Source organism: Trichomycterus rosablanca, chromosome 3 (genome assembly GCF_030014385.1).
Source record: "Trichomycterus rosablanca isolate fTriRos1 chromosome 3, fTriRos1.hap1, whole genome shotgun sequence".
NCBI classification, from domain to species: Eukaryota; Metazoa; Chordata; class Actinopteri; order Siluriformes; family Trichomycteridae; genus Trichomycterus; species Trichomycterus rosablanca.
Window position 1 is genome coordinate 15,191,400 of NC_085990.1, and position 13,647 is coordinate 15,205,046.

Genomic DNA, 13,647 nt, shown 5'->3' on the forward strand with positions numbered 1-13,647 from the left:
GTGAAGTCATTCATTCTGCAGAAGAACGGGTGTCAATTTTGGCACTTATTTAAGGTAGGAGAGTGGCAAATGTTGTTAAAAAGTTGATTGTAGAGGAAAAAACATACAGAGAAGTGCAGCAAATTATCGGCTGCTCAGCTAAAATGATCTCAAATGTCTTGAAGTGACAACCAAAACCTGAAAGACGCAGAAGGAAGCGTGGAACTACTGTTCGAATGGATCGAAGAATAGCCAAAATGGCAAATACTCAACCAATGATCACCTCCAGAAAGATCAAGGAACATCTGAAGTTAGCAGTGAGTACAGAAGATGATTAAGTGAAGCCAGTTTACCAGCAAGAACTCCTTGCAAAGTCCCATTGTTAAGAAAAAGACATGTCCTTAATGGGTTCAAATCTGCCAAGGAACACATTGACTGGTCCAAAAAGAAATGGCTCAACATTTTGTGGACTGGTAAAAGCAAAATTGTTCTTTTTGGGTCTAGTAGCCGTAGACAGTATGTCAGACGACCCTCGAGCACTGAATTCAAGCCACAGTACACTGTGAAGGTAGTAAAGCACGGTGGTACAAAATGATGATATGGGGATGTTTTTCATACCATGGTGTTACACCTATTTATCACATACGAGGGATCATGGATCAGATTAAATATATCAGAATACTTGAGGAGATCATGTTGCCCTATGTCAAAGAAGAAATGTCCTTAAAATGGGTGTTTCAACATGACAATGACCCAAACCATCCTGGTTACAGACTAACAAGATTAAGGTAATAGAGTGGCCAGCCCAATCCCCTGACTTCAATCCCATAGAGAACTTGTGGGCTGACGTCTGAAACACGTTTTTTTGAGGCAAAACCCAAAATTGCAGAAGAACTGTGGAATGTCGTCTAATCATCCTGGACTGGAATACCTGTTCAGAGGTGCCAGAAGTTCTCACACAGATCTCAGAAACAATTGTTATGCCACTAAATATTAGTTATTATTAGTTAAATATTAAAGTAAAGTGAAACCTCAAACATTTTTTTCAGTTTATAGATAAATTTTTTGAGTTTTTAAAGAAAAATGCTGGCATTTTTTTGAACAGCCTAATATTAATTTTTCTTAACTTTCTGTAAAGGATTAATACAAACTGGCTAAATTTTGTTAATGTTTTGATTTAGAATTGAAAGTGTAGTATTTTCATTGCATTTGCATTTATGGAAATAAAAGTTATCATAATGATTTTGTGCTTTATTCACTTTTTTAAAACCACTGCTATTTTTTTTAACACTACTGTATATATATATACATATATATATATAAAAAAAATTTTTGCACTGGGGCCCATGAGCTCCTAATTACGCCACTGAACTCTTGCGTAGTGTTGACTTGCGTTGTGTACTGATGTTATGAAAACTATACATGGGGGGCCCCCAACCAGCCGTAGCCCCTGGGCCCAAAGGCAGGTTAAATCGCCTCTGAGTGCGGGTACTAGACTGGCCTGTCTCCCACTGAAAATGTGTTGCGCATTATGAAGCGCAAAATACGACAACAGAGACACCAGACTGTTGAGCAACTGAAGTTGTACATCAAGCAAGAATGGGAAAGAATTCCACCTACAAAGCTTCAACAATTAGTGTCCTCAGTTCCCAAATGCTTATTGAGTGTTGTTAAAAGGAAAGGTGATGTAACACAGTGGTAAACATGCCCCTGTCCCAACTTCTTTGGAATGTGTTGCAGGCATCAAATTCAAAATGAGTGAATATTTGCAAAAAACAATAAAGTTTATCCGCTTAAACATTAAATATCTTGTATTTGTAGTGTATTCAAGTGAATATGGGTTGAAAAGGATTTGCAAATCATCGTATTCTGTTTTTATTTATGTTTTACACAATGTCCCAACTTCATTGGAATTGGGGTTATATTACTTTCAGGCCTTTCATTTGGATCTATATTTTCTTTGAAGAGTAAGTGCAGTACAAATGAGAAACAACAAAACAATAAACCATTTCAAACACACAGTTATACATATAAACTACATGTTGACTACCACTTGTGTAGATTAGTATATTTCAAGTGTTTATTCATCAGAAATCGGCTCATGAAATTAGTTTAAACATCTTTTTTTTTCTAAACTTACAGACATCAATAGAAGAAGAAGAACCTTTATTATCCTTGTGTACAAGTACATTTACTATTTGTATTTACATTTGGATATGTACAAAGGATAAACCAGTACAGATGATGGATTGTAAAAATAAATACAATAAATTTAAAATATTTGTGTATAAAAGCGAGATTAGGAAACTTACAAGGTTGGAAAGAGTACACTTTGAGAAAAGTCTGTAAAGCTACAGGACGAATTTCAATAAAGATTATGTGTGTGTGTGTGTGTGTGTGTGTCGAAAGTGAATGTGTGCCAGGTAACAGTCTGTGAGTTTATGAGTTTATGCATAACTGAGTCAAGTGGTTGTGCATACAGTGTATCACAAAAGTGAGTACACCCCTCACATTTCTGCAAATATTATAGACATGAAACTTGGATATAACTTAGAGAAGTCAGTGTACAGCTTGTATAGCAGTGTAGATTTACTGTCACACAGCCATTAATGTCTAAACAGCTGGCAACATAAGTCAGTACACCCCACAGTGAACATGTCCAAATTGTGTCCAAATGTGTCGTTGTCCCTCCCTGGTGTCATGTGTCAAGGTCCCAGGTGTAAATGGGGAGCAGGGCTGTTAAATTTGGTGTTTTGGGTACAATTCTCTCATACTGGCCACTGGATATTCAACATGGCACCTCATGGCAAAGAACTCTCTGAGGATGTGAGAAATAGAATTGTTGCTCTCCACAAAGATGGCCTGAGCTATAAGAAGATTGCTAACACCCTGAAACTGAGCTACAGCATGGTGGCCAAGGTCATACAGCGGTTTTCCAGGACAGGTTCCACTCGGAACAGGCTTCGCCAGGGTCGACCAAAGAAGTTGAGTCCACGTGTTCGGCGTCATATCCAGAGGTTGGCTTTAAAAAATAGACACATGAGTGCTTCCAGCATTGCTGCAGAGGTTGAAGACGTGGGAGGTCAGCCTGTCAGTGCTCAGACCATACACCGCACACTGCATCAACTGCATGGTCGTCATCCCAGAAGGAAGCTGACGCACAAGAAAGCCAGCAAACAGTTTGCTGAAGACAAGCAGTCCAAGAACATGGATTACTGGAATGCCCTGTGGTCTGACGAGACCAAGATAAACTTGTTTGGCTCAGATGGTGTCCAGCATGTGTGGCGGCGCCCTGGTGAGAAGTACCAAGACAACTGTATCTTGCCTACAGTCAAGCATGGTGGTGGTAGCATCATGGTCTTGGGCTGCATGAGTGTTGCTGGCACTGGGGAGCTGCAGTTCATTGAGGGAAACATGAATTCCAACATGTACTGTGACATTCTGAAACAGAGCATGATCCCCTCCCTTCGAAAACTGGCAGTTTTCCAACAGGATAACGACCCCAAACACAACCTCCAAGATGACAACTGCCTTGCTGAGGAAGCTGAAGGTAAAGGTGATGGACTAAACCCAATTAAGCACCTATGGCGCATCCTCAAGTGGAAGGTGGAGGAGTTCAAGGTGTCTAACATCCACCAGCTCCGTGATGTCATCATGGAGGAGTGGAAGAGGATTCCAGTAGCAACCTGTGCAGCTCTGGTGAACTCCATGCCCAGGAGGGTTAAGGCAGTGCTGGATAATAATGGTGGTCACACAAAATATTGACACTTTGGGCACAATTTGGACATGTTCACTGTGGGGTGTACTCACTTATGTTGCCAGCTATTTAGACATTAATGGCTGTGTGTTGAGTTATTTTCAGAAGACAGTAAATCTACACTGCTATACAAGTTGTACACTGACTACTCTAAGTTATATCCAAGTTTCATGTCTATAGTGTTGTCCCATGAAAAGATATAATGAAATATTTGCAGAAATGTGAGGGGTGTACTCACTTTTGTGATACACTGTACATATGCAAAATATGCAGTGTGTAAGGTGATAGTCTATGAGGGGTGTGGTAATCAGTGATGAGTGCTGGAGGCCACAGCTCTTGGGAAGAAGCTGTTTCTCAAACTGTTAGTGTGTGCACGGATAGCCCTATACTACCTAACACATGATGACAAGGCAAGAGGTAGTTTTCAGGGTGTGGCATTTTCGCTAATGCTGCGGGCCTTGTTTTCTAATCAGCACAGTCAAGCAATTGGAGAGAAATATAACCAGGAAATACAATAATATAGTTATAACCTTAAACTTGTACTAAATAATCATAACAGCCTTTGTTCTTCTGATACAGCTTTTCACAAGATTTTGGATGTTTGTGGGGATTTTTTAAAGTTAAAATAGCTGTTGATGTTGTCTGGCACTAGTGTCTGATGTTTCACTTCCCAAATGTGTTCTGTTGAGCTGAAATCAGGGCTCTGGTCAGGCCACTAAAATTTCTAACTGAACCATGGACTGTGGCCAAATACAGTTTAGATACACTATATACACCGATCAGGCATAACATTATGACCACTCACTTCTACACTCACTGTCCATTTTATCAGCTCTACTCACCATATAGCAGCACTTTGTAGTTCTACAATTACTGACTGTAGTCTATCTGTTTCTCTACATACTTTTTTAGCCTGCTTTCACCCTGTTCTTCAATGGTCAGGTCCCCCACAGGACCACTACAGAGTAGATTTTATTTGGGTGGTGGATCATTCTCAGCAGTGCAGTGACACTGACATGGTGGTGGTGTTTCCAGCGCTGCTGGAGTTTTTAAACACCCCACTGTACCTGCTGGACTGAGAATAGTCCACCAAGGAAAAATATATTCAGCCAACAGCGTTACGTGGGCAGCGTCCTGTGACCACTGATGAAGGTCTAGAAGATGACCAACTCAAACAGCAGCAATAGATGAGCAATCATCTCTGACCTTGCATCTACAAGGTGGACCAACTAGGTAGGAGTGTCTAATAGAGTGGACAGTGAGTGGACACGGTATTTAAAAACTCCAGCAGTGCTGCTGTGTCTGATCCACTCATACCAGCACAACACACACTAACACACCACCACCATGTCAGTGTCACTGCAGTGCTGAGAATGATCCACCACCTAAATATTACCTGCTCTGTGGTGGTAGTGGAAGTGCTGAGTCAGTAACTATATAGTTCCTGCAATAGTCCAAGTCTGAGTGAGTCACCCACTTTTCCTCTGTCATCTAAACTCACTGATCCAAACTGAAACAAGTCCAGTTCCGCTGCATTTCCTCCTCATTCTTTTTTCTCTCTTTCTGGAAAATTGAAGATACTATTAGCAGGATTTAACAGTGAAAGTTCTATTTTAACTGTTGCTTTTGCAAACCCCTTCCACTTGTACCACCCCACAAGAGCTGCAGGAGGGTTTAGTACTATGTGCTCACAGCAGAAGAGGTTCAAAGCGCTCTGGAGCAGGTTTTTCAAATATCTCATTGTACTTAGCTGCAATTATCTTTCCCTCTATCAGGACTAGTTGCCCCGATCCTGGTGCTGAAAAACATCCCCACATCATGATGCTGCCACCGCCATGCTTCACTGTAGGGATGACAATAGCCAGGTGATGAGTGGTGCTTGGTTTCCTCCAGATGTGATGCTTGGTATTCAGGCCAAAACATTTAATTTTAGTTTCATCAGATCAGAGAATCTTGTTTCTCATGGTTTGAGAGTCCTCTAGGTGCTGTCATGTGCCTTTTACTAAGGAGTGGCTTCCCTCTGGCCACTCTACCATAAAGGTGTGATTTGTGGAGTGCTGCCTGGATGGTTGATCCTCTGATTCCTGCTCACCTTCCTGGCCAAGGCCCTTCTTTCCTGATCGCTCAGTTTGCCCAGGTGACCAGGTCTAGAAAGATTCAAAGTGAAAGTCATATCAAAGGGTGTGCACACTTGTATACATATGATGTTTAATATTTTGATTTTTAATAAGTTAGCACACATGTCTAAAAACCTGCTTTCACTTTGTCATTGTGGGCTATTTTGTGTAGAATTTTGTGCAAAAATGAACTTCATCTATTATAGAATGAGTCTGTAATGTAATAAAACGTGGAGAAGGTGACAGGGGTGTGAAGACTTTCGGGCTTGACTATATGTACAATCATGACAAAGAATGTTTATGTGCCAAGCTGGAAATTCCATTATTTGGACACTTGCTCTTTCAGCCGAAGCATATCCCTGTTGCTAACAGCTGTATACAATCAAGCATGTCATGCAACTTTTGTAGAAAGAACCTGTCAGTGCAATACATTTTATCAAACAGCTCCTTGCCTTTGTGTAGAACTGTCATAAATTAACCTATTATCTGAAGATCTTCCTGGAAATGAAAACAAACCAGTCTAAGTCAGTGAGTCACCCACCTCTCCTCCGCCACATTCTGGCCACAGGCTGCTAGCAAATACACAAAGCCTAGAATTAATTTACTTTTTGTTATCACTGTTTTAACGTTTTATTGAATTCTTGCTATAAAATGCCACATTTGCTTTTAAAATCATTAAGATTTAGCCCCTGTATAAAGTCAATCTGCTTTATTTAAATGCTTTCCTTAAAAAATGTATTATGCCATGTGGTCTGGCATATTTGTGCCTGGCAACAATGATGTTTATCACAATAACATGCTTTAATGCATGGTTGTTTCTAAGCAGGTCCTTCTGAAACTGTACAGAAGTTTTTATGCCAAGATTGCAGTATATACTGATAGAATGTGGCACCTCTCAATAAAAGCCTAGGCAGGAAAGTACCCTGGTCTGGGCAAGGCCATCACAAGCTGATCCACACACACCTCGGGGCATATTATTTTGGGGCATGAGTCCACATTCCTCAGACCATTGACATCCTGAGCAAACAAATGAATAAGTATTAAAGTACAGTTAATCAGGAGGGCTTAGTTCTATGTACTTAGTGCTCCCTTCAACAAGCTCACAGCACAAGCCGACCACTTTATACTTAAGCTAATCTCCCGTCAATAGCCCAACCTCTTATCTAGACAGGGGAATCCCTAATCCGAACTACCCACGCTGACACTGCCAATTGTGTCTGTTTGACACCCGTTCTGGTCATGGCACTGCAGAGATTTAAACCTGGGAATTCTTTTAAAAGAGGCCATCTGACTCAGCCCTGGCTGGGTTTTTTAAACTGTTGTATTTTGTTACCTGCTTGTTGGTCTGTGTCTGTCTTTGTTTGTTCATTAGGCTACTATGCCAAACTATAGGTCAGACTTTGCAACCTGTTCCAGCTTCTTTTGCCGGTGTCACATTGAACAGCTTTCCAGAAACTCAGCTGATATCATGGCACTTGTTTTGTATTAGCATTTTTATTTAAAGCTGTCACAAGAAGATCCATCCTGAACGTGAGCCATGCTCAGTGGTAGAAGTGGCAGTCTTTTGTGTTTTTTAATGACCGCTGCAATTTCTACTGAGTTTTCTGGGAAGGTTTGTATTGTACTGGATCAAATAGCAAAAATCCAGTTTTTCTGCATTTTAATTCTGTTTCTGGGAAATAAAATTTTTGTAGCGTCTCACCTTTAGTGTGCCACCACACATCACCCCCCTTTCCTGCGTTGTCTTGTGACTGCTGGGAGTTTTAGTGATTATGTCTATGTTTAGCAATAGCACGGCTTATCTGTGTTTCTTGGCGATTGTTTTGGGTTTCAGAGATTTTGCACCTGTAGGGTGATCATTTGGTTATGTGAATTGCTAAATAACGCTTCAGGTTACAGCTTCTGGTTTGATTTGTCTTTAGTACATTTCTAGTTATATTACTTTTCTGGCCAGCTGTGAAGCTATTACTATTTTTATTATGTATGCCCCCCCCCCCCCCCCCTAACACGTGCACACAGCAATCAGTTTCAAACACAAATGATTACAAGTATCTATGTGCCAGTGTGAAAATGTCTCTAAAATGATTAACTCAGTTATTGAATTTCAGACCACAAACTTTAACAACCGGCTCATCTTACGTCCTGCCTTACAGCATATCAGATAATGATAAGCATCCAAATGTCTATGGAGTGTGACAGTGTGGTACACCAGCTGTACAGAAGAGAACAGGAGGGACTTGGACCGTATAGTCAGGACTGCACAGAGGATTGTGGGTACCAAGTTCCCAAAACTGGACACTGTTGCCTGCATAAGAGGGCTAGGAACATCATCAAGGACTCAACTGACCCAGGTCACAGACTGTTTGGCATCCTCCCATCGGGCAAAAGATTCAGGACAATTAAGACCTGAACAAACAGACTGAGGAGCAGCTTTTCCCCCAGAGCTGTAGCCTCAGTTACACCTCCACCCCCCCACCCGGACACACACCCATAGCTACTGAGGAAACAAATCAAACTGTCTTGGACCCTGCCCTGCCCAAGCTGCTATTTAAAGCACATATTACTTTAAAATTTTCTGTACATAAATATACTATTGTGCAATAACTTTAATAATGATAATAATTATTACCTGTGCTGTACCGAGTTTTTATATTTTTTGTACTTTTCTTCTAATATATTTTAATATTTTTATCCTATGTTTATTTTATTATTGCTGCTGATCTCACTAAGAGCTACCAAACCAAATCTTGTTGTATAAATTACGTACTTAAACCAGCCTGTCTGCCCCGGGCAACCATCCCACAGTCAGCACTCAAACATTTCTGATGTTTTATTTAAACAATCAACCTTTGTCAGGATAATTCATCCCTTTATTATTCCTTTGCAGCCACATGAAAGGCTGATTGAATAATCGTGTGAAGGATCTTGTCACACACACACACACACAGACACACTAGGGGGAATTTTGGTAGCTCCAATTAACCTACTGCATTTCTTTGGATTGTGGGAAGAACCACATACACACACACACACATACAGTTACATGCACATAGGGGCATTTTAGTAGCTCCAGTTAACCTGAGTGCATGCAAACCCAGAGTTCCCAGAGGAAACCCACGTGAATAAAGAGAGAATATGCAAACTTCACACAGAAAGGACCCGAATCGCTTCACCTGGGAATGAAACCCAGGACCTTCTTGCTGTAAGGTGACAGTGCCACCCACTGAGTCACTGTGCCACCCTTAACCCTTGTGTGGTATTCGGGTCAAATTGACCCGTTTCAAATTTTTACAAGAAGAAAAATAGTACAATTATACATTCTTTCTACCCAAAATGCAATGGTCTTAGCTTATGTTCTGTGATAAACATGTACAAACAATAAAAATAATTTAGCACACATGCTACTGTACCCCACACATTTACATCCTTCATATGGTCTGGTCTTCGGGTCAATTTGACCCACATACACAGAGCCAGACAGAAACATGCCAGAGACACACAGAAACATGCCCACAGACACAAACACACACAGACACACACACATTGTTTGTTAGGATTTTAACGTCATGTTTTACACTTTGGTTACATTCATGATAGGAATGGTAGTTACTCATTACACAAGATTCATCAGTTCACAAGGTTATATCAAACACAGTCATGTACAATTTTGTATCTCCAATTCACCTCAATTGCAAGTCTTTGGACTGTGGGAGGAAACCGGAGCACCCGGAGGAAACCCATGCAGACACGGGAAGAACATGCAAACTCCACACAGAAAGGACCCGGACCGTCCTACCTGGGGATTAAACCCAGGACCTTCTTGCTGTGAGGTGACATAATGTTACATTTTATTATAATCTATGCACAGAGAAGCTGCTCGCTCACACTTTCCCGCACTCTTTACCCTCTGTCATGTCATGTGTCCACCTGCAAACCACATCAAATATTTTCTCACACTATATGCCTAACACCTGCAGCTCAAGGGGGTGGGACAAAAGAGATAAATACCTCTGCATTACAGTACTGTCTTTTTCCCAAGCATTATCCCTATTGCAAGGACTATTCCTCAGTTGTTCATTTGCACTTCAAAAGATAAAAGTTCAAAAGTTCAAAATTAAATGTTAATGAAAACATAAGCATGATTTATGACATAAGATAAGCATGATTTATTACACCCAAGTCTTGAGTAGTGGATTTATAACATTAATTATAAAACAATCAACACTTTCATTGTTAATTGTGTTCTAGTAGAGAGTAATGATTGTAATCATTAAACATGTGTTATCTTTATTGTTTGAAAATGAGATAAGAACGATATACAGTGGTGCTTGAAAGTTTGTGAACCCTTTAGAATTTTCTATATTTCTGCATAAATATGACCTACAGCAGGGGTCTCAAACTCAATTTACCTGGGGGCCGCTGGAGGTAGAGTCTAGGAGCGGCTGGGCCGCATCAAGTATTCCACAAAAAAGGGTTTCAGGTATTCCAAACAAAAGTACAACTGATCCAAACTACTCAATCTTTATTAATAACAGTTCAGAACATGAACAATTCTTCAGAACATAGGCTTCTTTTACCTACTCTTTGCTGCCAGAAACCTAAAGATCCAGCTCCCTTCAAAGATCCATTATTCCCAGAATTGTCTTACATCTTGAAGGTTTTCTTTGGGTCATTTAGTGAAAGTCACAACACTTGTAACCGTGACTTGTGTTGAGTTATGAGATCTGCAGTAGGATGTTGTTTGGTATTTGTTGGTGATGAAAAGAAGGCTGCTCTATAGAATCCACAATTAATGCCAACTTCAGTGGTTATACAGTTTGAAAATGTTTTATGGGATGTTCTGTACTAAAATAACACATTACATTCCTAAATGCTTTAAATGTTCTATCAACATGTTTTTTCTATTATATTTCAATTAAAAACAACTATTGTGAGATATATCCACTTGTCCTGTTTGCATTACACAGGAGAGACCCCCCCTGCTGTTAAGAATTTTTTTTTTTACTAACACAAGTAACGAAGTAACGTTTACTCTGAGTACGTTTTAAATTAGTTACTTTTTGACTTGAGTAGGTTTTTAGACTAGTAATTTTACTCGTATTTCAGTAAAAATTATTTAAAGTAGTAGTACTTTTACTTGAGTACAATATTTTAGTACTCTTTCCACCTCTGCCCAATACCTGAGTGTTTGGGATATTATTCAGAAAGCCCTTTCTATATATTCTGAGAGGAATTTGAAAATTTTATCATTGTTCATAGCTTTTTTGAGCACTTCGTTTTTCTTATCATTATTAAATTTATCTCTCAGGTGTTTATGCATTTCACATTCATAAATAAAGTGATCTAGATTTTATTCTTTTTGTTTACATCCTACACATCCTTCTGCTCTACCAAATCTCTCTGCCACTGAGCTAACTCTGGTGTCCATGTTACTTCACCTCTCTTAATTCTTAATATCAAGTGCATTGTCTGTTTTATATATTTTAAATTCTTGCTCTTTTTGATTAAATTGTTCTTGGTAAATTCGTTTTCTTTTGCGATCGCACCTTTACGATCTCTGTACCTTGCACTGGCTGACAGGATATATTTTCCTTCCACTTGGTGTCACTCTGAATCACGTTTCAGCCAAATGACGTTGCTAATACGTTGCTAAGTGAAAAAATAATGAGTTGCGCAAAGACTCGGCAAAATAGGTGCGTGTGAGAAAACCGCGCGGGCCGCACTAACAGTGAACCTTGACGTTAAGTCGGGGGCCACAAAATATCGGCCTGTGGGCCGCAATTGGCCTGCGGGCCACGAGTTTGAGACCCCTGACCTACAGTGTATCACAAAAGTGAGTACACCCCTCACATTTCTGCAAATATTTCATTATATCTTTTCATGGGACAACACTATAGACATGAAACTTGGATATAACTTAGAGTAGTCAGTGTACAGCTTGTATAGCAGTGTAGATTTACTGTCTTCTGAAAATAACTCAACACACAGCCATTAATGTCTAAATGGCTGGCAACATAAGTGAGTACACCCCACAGTGAACATGTCCAAATTGTGCCCAAAGTGTCAATATTTTGTGTGACCACCATTATTATCCAGCACTGCCTTAACCCTCCTGGGCATGGAATTCACCAGAGCTGCACAGGTTGCTACTGGAATCCTCTTCCACTCCTCCATGATGACATCACGGAGCTGGTGGATGTTAGACACCTTGAACTCCTCCACCTTCCACTTGAGGGTGTGCCACAGGTGCTCAATTGGGTTTAGTCCATCACCTTTACCTTCAGCTTCCTCAGCAAGGCAGTTGTCATCTTGGAGGTTGTGTTTAGGGTCGTTATCCTGTTGGAAAACTGCCATGAGGCCCAGTTTTCGAAGGGAGGGGATCATGCTCTGTTTCAGAATGTCACAGTACATGTTGGAATTCATGTTTCCCTCAATGAACTGCAGCTCCCCAGTGCCAGCAACACTCATGCAGCCCAAGACCATGATGCTACCACCACCATGCTTGACTGTAGGCAAGATACAGTTGTCTTGGTACTTCTCACCAGGGCGCCGCCACACATGCTGGACACCATCTGAGCCAAACAAGTTTATCTTGGTCTCGTCAGACCACAGGGCATTCCAGTAATCCATGTTCTTGGACTGCTTGTCTTCAGCAAACTGTTTGCTGGCTTTCTTGTGCGTCAGCTTCCTTCTGGGATGACGACCATGCAGACCGAGTTGATGCAGTGTGTGGTGTATGGTCTGAGCACTGACAGACTGACCTCTCACGTCTTCAACCTCTGCAGCAATGCTGGCAGCACTCATGTGTCTATTTTTTAAAGCCAACCTCTGGATATGATGCCGAACACGTGGACTCAACTTCTTTGGTCGACCCTGGCGAAGCCTGTTCCGAGTGGAACCTGTCCTGGAAAACCGCTGTATGACCTTGGCCACCATGCTGTATGCTGTAGCTCAGTTTCAGGGTGTTAGCAATCTTCTTATAGCCCAGGCCATCTTTGTGGAGAGCAACAATTCTATTTCTCACATCCTCAGAGAGTTCTTTGCCATGAGGTGCCATGTTGAATATCCAGTGGCCAGTATGAGAGAATTGTACCCAAAACATCAAATTTAACAGCCCTGCTCCCCATTTACACCTGGGACCTTGACACATGACACCAGGGAGGGACAACGACACATTTGGGCACAATTTGGACATGTTCACTGTGGGGTGCACTTATTTATGTTGCCAGCTATTTAGACATTAATGGCTGTGTGTTGAGTTATTTTCAGAAGACAGTAAATCTACACTGCTATACAAGCTGTACACTGACTACTCTAAGTTATATCCAAGTTTCATGTCTATAGTGTTGTCCCATGAAAAGATATAATGAAATATTTGCAGAAATGTGAGGGGTGTACTCACTTTTGTGATACACTGTAAAACATCATCAGATTTTCACACAAGTCCTAAAAGTAGATAAAGAGAACCCAGTTAAACAAATGAGACAAAAATATTGTACTTGGTCATTTATTTATTGAGGAAAATTATCCAATATTACATATTTGTGAGTGGCAAAAGTATGTGAACCTCTAGGATTCACAGTTAATTTGAAGGTGAAATTAGTGTCAGGTGTTTTCAATCAATGGGATGACAATCAGGTGTGAGTGGGCACCCTGTTTTATTTAAAGAACAGGGATCTATCAAAGTCTGCTCTTCACAACACATGTTTGTGGAAGTGTATCATGGCATGAACAAAGAAGATTTCCGAGGACCTCAGAAAAAGAGTTGTTGATGCTCATCAGGCTGGAAAAGGT